This window comes from Chinchilla lanigera, unplaced genomic scaffold, assembly GCF_000276665.1.
Source record: "Chinchilla lanigera isolate Chin_1 unplaced genomic scaffold, ChiLan1.0 scaffold00085, whole genome shotgun sequence".
Taxonomy (NCBI): domain Eukaryota; kingdom Metazoa; phylum Chordata; class Mammalia; order Rodentia; family Chinchillidae; genus Chinchilla; species Chinchilla lanigera.
Window position 1 is genome coordinate 4904287 of NW_004955486.1, and position 8595 is coordinate 4912881.

The window sequence follows — 8595 nt, forward strand, 5'->3', positions numbered from 1 at the left end:
TTTTTTGGTTTTTCTCTGGTACCGGGAACCGAACTCACGACCTTGCGCTTGCCAGGCAGGCGCTTTGCCGCTGAGCTAAATCCCCAGCCCCTGGGCTCCTTGTTTCTTCCCTCTGAGGAATGGTCCAGTCTGGCTGTCAGGCTCACTTGGTGTCATTATCTGACCCTCAGCTCTGTGAGAGCAAAGCCAATGTCACCTATTCACGGTGTACGTCCTATGAATGCACAGGGTCTCTCCCTTCTTTGGGGCTCAGGAAACAGTTGTTCGTTTTGTTTGTTTAGTTTTTTGAGACAGGAGCTCACTATGCAGTCCAGGTTGACCTCGAACTTACTACATAGCCCAGGCTGACCTTGAACTCATGATGATCCTCCTGCCTCAGCCTCCCGAGTGCTGGGATTACAGGCGTGCACCACCATGCCGGGCTAGGAAACATTCACTGTTGTCAAACATTAACCTTACCGAGGAAGCCTAGATTAGCTGACCCTGCTTCGTGATTCCCAGACTCCAGGCATCACCAATAACTTGCTAGCAGTCAACCCAACAGATTCCTTGAAACCTACCCAACTTCCGGCCACCACTGGGCCTCCTCTCCAACCCCATCTTTGGCCGACTGAGCACCCTGTCTGCTCCAGTTATTCCCCCAACCTGGCACCTCCTGCCCGAAGTCAGCTTTTCAGGTTCTTCCTTGCAGCCCAGGACTACAGACTTGCGTCTGGGTTGTATGTCACTGTGCAGCTGCCCCTCCACACGCAGAGGCAGAGGCCAGGGTGACCCCTTCCACGGTGCCTCACGACCAAAGATATCAACGAGCACAGTGTGCTGCGGTGGGAGTGGGGGGTGGAACGTCCTGGAACAGGGAGGGGAGGGGAGGCGATGATAATGTGCTTCCCGGCTTCAACGCAGGGAGAGTCCAGTTGGACGGAATTCCGAAAAATACTGGAAACTCTAGGCTGAAAGACACAGGTTGATGTTATAGGATAAACTGAGGCCGGAAAGGGATTGTTACTTTCTCTCAAGTTGCATTTTATTTGCGCTCCTTGGTGAGTTTGTGCTGCTTGTGTGTTAATCTGCACCCACAGTTTGGAAAGCTTTTGGGGCAAGAACGATTTCTCCCATCCACAGTGAGCAGGGAGGCGTGGCAGAAGCAGGAGAAACAAGGCGAGAGGCTGATCTAGGTAGAGGACAAGTTCATTTTTAAATTTTTTAATTACTTGCTTTTTTTTTATTAGCCCAGGTCTGCAGTACGTGATGACTACACTTGCTGGGGGAGCTGGTACATGCACAGAGTACATCTGAATTCTTCTTTTTTTATTTCCTCCCCTACTTCCCTGCTCCCTCCAACTCTTGGTCCTCTTCCCGTTTTCATCATTTGCAAAGGGAATGGAAAACAAAAGAGAGAGAATTGAAGGCACAGGTTTTCATACAGGCCGCACGCCTCATCCTTATCGAGAAGTAGCAGCAAATTATAACTAAGCCTCAATTAATCATACCCTTTCCTCTTCGAGGAACTAATTTACCACACCCCAAAGGACACAGCCAGCACTCCTTGTGTGTGAGTTCTGCCTCTTGCCATTGCTCCCTGAAGAACACGGCAAACCAGCTCTCACACGGCAAGTGCATTGTATTATGTCCTGGACCGTCCAGCAGTTCAAAGTGTAACAGGAGGAAGAGTGCGGGTTCTACGCAAATACCACACAATTTTGGGTAAGGCGATTGAGCCGCTGTGGCTTTTGGTATCTAATTCCCCTATGGTACCACGGGATGACTGTACGTAGGGGGATGGTTTTGTTTGTTCTGTTGATTTTTTTTTTTTTGGTACCAGGAATCGAACTCATGACCTCAGGCTTGCCAGGCAAGCACTTATGCCACTGAGTTATATCCCCTGCCCTTGTTTTGTTTTTTTTTGAGACAGGGTCTCACTCTATAGTTCAGGCTGGCCTGGACCTCCCTAAGTAGCCCAGGCATTTCTCGAACTCTTGGCGATCTTCTTGCCTCAGCCTCTCCTGTGCTGGGACTACAGGCGTGCAGCACCACGCTGCTGTAGGCAAATTTGAAACAATGACAAGTTCGGTTGCCTAGGTTTGCTAGAATTCCATATTCCATATAAGCTCAGATGAAATATGTCTTGCCAGATCATTTAGCTGCCCCTGAGTAGCACAGTCTAAGAAAGCTGAGTCTAAGAATCCCTGTCTAAGCCCCACGTTTACTACCGCATGGAGGTGATAATGATGCGAGGTCAAGGGCAGAGCCGGGAGGGGAGGCCAGACGGGGAAGGCGCAGGTTCATGGCGGAGGCTGCAGCAGGAGGCCCCCTCTCCTGTGACTCACTAAGAGTCAAGCACAGCTCTTGACCAGTACTGTAGGCGCTGAGATCCGGTATTTGCTTTAGACCGTGGGAGCAAAGCCTGACAAGGAAAATACTCCAGAACAGCTGGGAAACAAATTCCCTTCTGGCCTGCACAGAAAGGGCTCCTGCCAAGTCCTTTCCCATCCTCGGGACAGGGGCGTCTAGAAGGCCAGTGAGCTCCTCTGTCCTTCAGGATGTCCCCCTTGCCTCCCCCGGCCTCACTGGTCCCCTGCACACCCGCTAGAAATGATGCTAAATGTTGGCTCTTTTTTTTTTTTAATAACACGAAACTAGACAAAAATATCCAACTGGACAAGCAACGGAAACACGTCATTTTAGTGGATTTTTCTTTTATCTTTTGAATCCCATGTATTCTAAGATTCGCGATACAGATTAAATCAGCATTAGCTGGTGTGGCGCCACAGTTTTACCTGGAGTCACCAAGAACCCCTGAGTCGAGAGATCAAACACTACTCCACTGAGAAAGAATTCTGTAAGCCTAAAACAAGGCAAATCGATACTCAGACTGATACCCCCTTGATTGCAAGATCTCTTTTAGCTGCTACTGAGAAACACAATTTAAGAAAGATAAATTCCAGCCCCAGCCTTATGTGAGCAGGACGGACCGGCCCTGCAATGTAGACATGAGTCTGAGGTTCTGCAGTTCATCATTCAGCGCTTAGTTAGGAGCAGTGGTTCCAGCTAGGCTCGACTGGGAGAGCCTTAGACTGAAGATGTCATGACTTCAACCAGGTAATATTTCTCAGTAGCTTTTTAAAAAAAGTTTATCCACTGTCTTCATGTAAGTGTCCAGCAACGTATCTAACTTTTTCAGCATCAATTTTTGTAGCATTGCGATGGGTTGTGTCTAGATGCCCCCGCCTGCCCCGACAGCCACATGTGGTCATAGGATTTTTTGGAGGTGGCTGAATCTAGCGTGTGTGATTGATTCATAGTGCAATGCTGGGATTAAGGGTGGGTGATTGCTTGATTAGTCTGATGATTGGTTTGGCACACCCCTCATCCCGGCAGCCTAGACAGAGTATAAAAGGGGCAAAGATGCTGTTAAAGTCGGTTGCTGCTTTTGTTGCCTTCTGCCCACCATGAACTGTTTCCCCTCTGCCATGCCACCCTGCCCTGGAGCCTGCTATCAACTGAAATCTCTACAAACTGTGAGCTAAATGAACATTTCTTCCTTTAACTTTGGGGGTTGGGTATTTTGTCTCAGCAATGAGAAAAGTAACTAAGACAAGCATATGTTTGCCTTTTAGTCTCAGCAATGGTTTTCTTTTTTATGGTGGTGCTGGAATTGAACCCAGGTTCTCATTCACGCTGGTGAGAGCTCACCACTGATCCACAGCCCCAGCCTCAACAGTACTTTTGTCCAGGCTGGCTCAGCAACATGTGCCATAGTTTCAACCTGGTAACCTACTTTAGGGATTGCTATGCAAAGAACATTATTCTAGAATTGTTTATCTGGTTGCTTCTGTTCATAGAACTCTGCTGAGAAGACGAGAGAAGAAAAATAATTTTTTTGGTACTAGGACCTCATACTTGCCAGGCAGGTGCTATGCTGCTGAGCTATATCCCTGGCCCTAAAAAAAATTTGAATCACTGAAATGAAAGCAGCAAAACTAATGTGCTATCACTACTTGGAGAGCTCAATGCAGAGACAATAACCAATAATTACCTAGGAGAGAAATAAAAGTTTTAATAAAAAATCACTCTAAAAACCTATTTACAATATACTGCAAGCCCACACAGTGGCAAAATTTGTAATACATTCAAGAAACCTTGGCCTGGTGTGGTGGTGCAGGGCAGGCATGGTGGCACATGTCTGTAATCCCAGCACTTGGAAGGCTGAGGCAGGAGGCTCAATGAGATTTTGAGGCCAGTGTGGGCTACAAAGTGAGTTCAAGGCCAGTTTGAACTGCATAATTAACCCTATCTCTTTTTGGGGGGGTACTGGGAATCAAACCCAGGACCTTGCACTTGCCAGGCAGGTGCATGTGCCACGGAGGTATATCCCCAGCCCAACTCTATCTCAAAAAGACACAAAAAAAAAAAAAAAAAAAGGAAGAAACCTTGAGCGTCTATTACTGTACTATAAAATGTTTTATTGTACTATACTATACTGTACTAACTGTACAGTTGTAGTCAGGGTTTGCAAGGGGAACAATTTAACAGGGGACACATAATTTATAGGATTATTTCATAATAGTCATCCAAAAAGTCAAGTTCAAAAGAGTGCAGGAAATCTGTCCACCCACTAAAGACCCAAAGAATCCAGCTGAGAGCCTGGATCCCACAGTAATGTCCTGCAACTATACTGTGCTGCGGTATACTATACTATACTGTAAAATACTATTCTATTCTGTACTACAAAAGCCACTTCAGGCACTCAGCACAGGAGCTGTGGGGGCTGGGAGTGAGCATGGCATGGAGGTTAGGGGAGCAATGTGTCTGCACATGTGCACAGGTTTGTCAGGTTGTACAGGTGTTAGGGTTTGTGTCTGGGTGTCCCTGCAAAGCCTCATGCAGTCATGGGGCAGGCTCTTAGAGTGTATGATTGATCCATGATCCAATGCTGGGATTATGGGTATGAGTGCTTCATCCACCCTAATGCGGATAGTTTGCATATGTAAGGGAGAGAAAGAGGATCTTTACCACCATTCCTCCCTTTTGCTCTTGTTTTTAGCTATGTCGTGCCACCATGAACGCTTGCCCTCTGCTATGTGCCACTCTGCCTTGGAACAAGCCTAGTATGGACCGAAACCTCCACAAACTGTAAGCTAAATAAACTTTTCCTTCTTTAATTTTGGGTGCCAGGTATTTTGTCCCAGCAATGAGAGAAAAGTAACTGAGACAGAATTTGGTACCAGGAGTGGGGTTATTGTTATGATGTTGCCTGGCCATGTGACTTAAGAACCTTTGGAATTAATTTGCAAATGTTTTGAGAGACTGGCCAAAGAGGCAGCCCTTGTATGCTGCAAACCATATTGGAAGCTCTGATTGGAGCCTAGAAGATCAGAGTACTCATGGAAATGCTACCAGTTGAGATGAAGCTCAGGAGGCTTCCATAGAGGACTTCATTGGCTGCTGGATCCCAGGTAGTATATTGTGTTTGGCAGAAGTGGGTCTGCATTTTGCTTGTGTTTAGAGATATTGCCTGGTTGTTTTCTTTTTTCTTTTTTGTGGTACTGGGGATTGAACTCAGGGCCTTGTGCATACTAGGCAAGCACTCTACCACTGAGCTACATTCCCAGCCCAATATTGCCTGGTTGGAGAAAAAAAAACTCAATGTAGTCTATTGTTGGGATGGTAGCGTGGTTACTGTTGAGAGCTTTTGGCCAGATCTATGTTTGAAATTAAGCACAAAAAGCCAGCAGAATGTTAAGAAATATTTGGCCAGAGGGGTGGTGCTAATGGAGCTTTGGGTTGCAAGGATAAAGTACAGGAAAATATGATTGCTAAGAACAGGACAATGAAAAAATGAACTGAAGCCTTTCACCTGAAGATGAGTGTATTCGAATTGCAGGAGATCCCTATTTTTTAGTCTTGCTATGCATTGTAAAACTTAACGGGAAGTAAGGACTGTGATTATAATAGTTCTTTTAGTGTTTTTATGTTGTTTTTAGATATATGTTTGTAATCAGGTTAATTCATCAAAGTATTGTGTTTTAACCTTGAATTTTGGTCACCCTGTTTTTGCTTCAGGAATGAGTGCAAAAACAGTTGTATATATGTAACTGTTATATTAATGTAAATATGAATAGACTAAGACATGTTAACTTTTTACAAATCTGCCACTAGAGATCATGGATTAAGGAAATGTGTACGGTTATCAAGTTCACCAGGGGTGGATTGTAGTGGATTGATAACTGGTGGTCAACTTAACTCCCAGCTGAACTGAGTAAGTGTGGTGCTGGGTGTGGGAGGTACCTGGGGATTGTTCCAGCAGCATAAGAGGCAGACCTGGAGAAGGAGAAGGAGGCTGTTGGGAGCTAAGAGGCTGCTGGGAGCAAAGAAAGGCTGTTGGAAACTGGTAGAAGCTGTAAGGAGCTGTTGGTTGTTTTGGAAGAGCTCATCATGCTGGCTTTCCTGATGAAGTTGGCTGTTTTCATCCTCCAAGGAGCTCAGGGCCTTGTTGGCACTGAGAGTAGCTTCAGTTCACTTTGGAGGAGCTCTGGTCCTCACCTTAAGCTTGCTTCCTGGCTCCAGAGGGGTAAATGATGCCCTGCCGGCCTCCTGAAGAAGCTTGTTGTGTTGGCTTCTCTGATGGGAACTTGGCCATCTTGATCATCGGAGGAGCTCGGGATCTCACTGTTGCTGAGGATGGCTGTGGTACCTTTTGGGGGAGCTCTGGGCCTTCTGAGCATCACTTCCTGGCTCCAGTGCAGATCCTTCATCCCGCTGGCACAGATCCTTCATCCCGCTGGCACAGACTTCCTAGATTCCACCACTGACCTTTAGGCCTTCGCAGCACAGATCCGTGAAACAGGCCTGCATGAGATGTTGTCATGGGCTTTGGGCCTCCAGTTGGATTTGTAGGCAGCATTGTTACGAGCTCTAGGTATTCTGCTGGACTCATGCAGGACATTTCCGTGGGATCCAGTCCCCAGCTGGATTCCTTGGTCTTAGTGTGTGGACAGATTTCTTGCACTCTTTTGTATATTGTTCTTTGAGTGACTATTATAAATAATCATATAAACTATGTGTCCTGTATTATATTGTTCTCCCCTGCAAAAATATCCTCCAAACCATAACAACAGGAGTATAAATGTGCCTTGGGTGCTCTCAGAGCCCAGTGCAAGATGAGGGTGAGGGGGCACAGGCTGGAGGCAGATGGCAGAGCGAGTGGACAGAGCCCTGACCCTGGGCTGAAGAGGCCCAGCCTCCAAAGTGAGGGCCCACAGCTGTGGCCACGGAGGGGGATGACGTGGCTGAGGCCTGCAGGGACCCCCAGGGTTGGATCCCACTATAATGTCCTACATGAGTCTGGCTGAAGACCTGGAGCCCATAACAGTTTCTCCCATGAGTCCAGCTGGAGGCCCAGAGCCCATGACAGTGTCTCATGCAGGCCTGTTTCACGGATCTGTGCTGGGAAGGCCCAAAGGTCAGTGGATCAGTTCAGCTGGGTGTTACAAGTTAACCACCAGTTGTCCATCCACCACAAGGTACTCAATCTGCATTCACTGGTGAGTGATGAGTGTATTTTGGGCTACACTGTGACCCAGGATCTTAGTAAATAATGTGTATTTAATGCAGTTTTACTTCAGTGTAAACTGAAGGAGAGTAACAGTTTAGTCTTTTTTTTCCTCAAAAGGCTTACCACAAAACTAAATTTTGGGGGCTGGGGATATAGCTCAGTGGCATATGCACCTGCCTGGCAAGCACAAGGTCCTGAGTTCGATTCCTGGTACCAAAAAAAAAAAACCCCAAAAAACCAAGTTTTTATATGATGAGGCAAACATCAGATATAGACAACTTAATTGGTTCTAGAATGAGCTCTTTTTTTTTTTAGCCAGGTCTCACTAAGTAATCCAAGCTGGACTTGAATTTATTATATAGCTTCCCAACTTGTGGTGATGCTCCTGCCTCAGCTGTCCAAGTGCTGGGTTCCAGGCGTGCATGTGTTTTTCTTTTTTGCAGTACTGGTGGTCAAATTCAGGAACAGTGTTAGGCATGCACATTAACTCAAACACATCCCCAGGCCCTAGCCCAGACTCTCAGTGAAATCATCTTCTCAGGGGAATGGGATTGGCCACGCACTGGGACACGTGGCCTGATGTTGAATTCGATCTGAAAGGACGACTTTAATGTCCATCCCTCAGAGGTCAGCCCCGTATTTCTTTACTACATGTATAGATGGAAGCAAAATGCCCTCTTGTGTGACACACGGCTGCCTGGTGGTGAGTATAACCGCCTCGTTAGAATGGAAACTGGAGGGGGACAACGGGGCTGTGGTGCTCATGCCTGTGTCCCCAGCCCCCAGAAAGAACCTGGATGACAAACAGAATGAACAGAACTTCAAAAGAGTGAGTGTTGGGACCCAGGCTAGGTGGCAGTACCTCCTCCTCTCCGAAGCGCGGCACTGTGTGCCGCGGATCTAGGGTACGAAAGACTTTCCACCCAGGAAGACATCTCAAGGACATTTGGTGAGGAGAAGCCACCACCAGGCGGTGGCATTTAGCTGAGACCTCCACAACAACGTGGTCAGCCAGGCAGAGGGACCGGGATATTCCAGGC

At 47.0% G+C, this 8595-nt stretch overlaps 1 long non-coding RNA gene across 1 annotated transcript in view; it reads left to right on the top strand.

The window, feature by feature from the left end:
* LOC106146615 overlaps positions 1 to 5123 on the top strand; it is a 10087-nt gene extending 4964 nt beyond the window's left edge. Inside the window, exons 3-4 of the long non-coding RNA XR_001231142.1 lie at positions 1506 to 1704; positions 5045 to 5123. This is a non-coding gene — a long non-coding RNA (uncharacterized LOC106146615). The remainder of the gene's footprint in view (positions 1 to 1505; positions 1705 to 5044) is intronic.
* The last annotated feature ends 3472 nt before the right edge of the window (positions 5124 to 8595 follow it).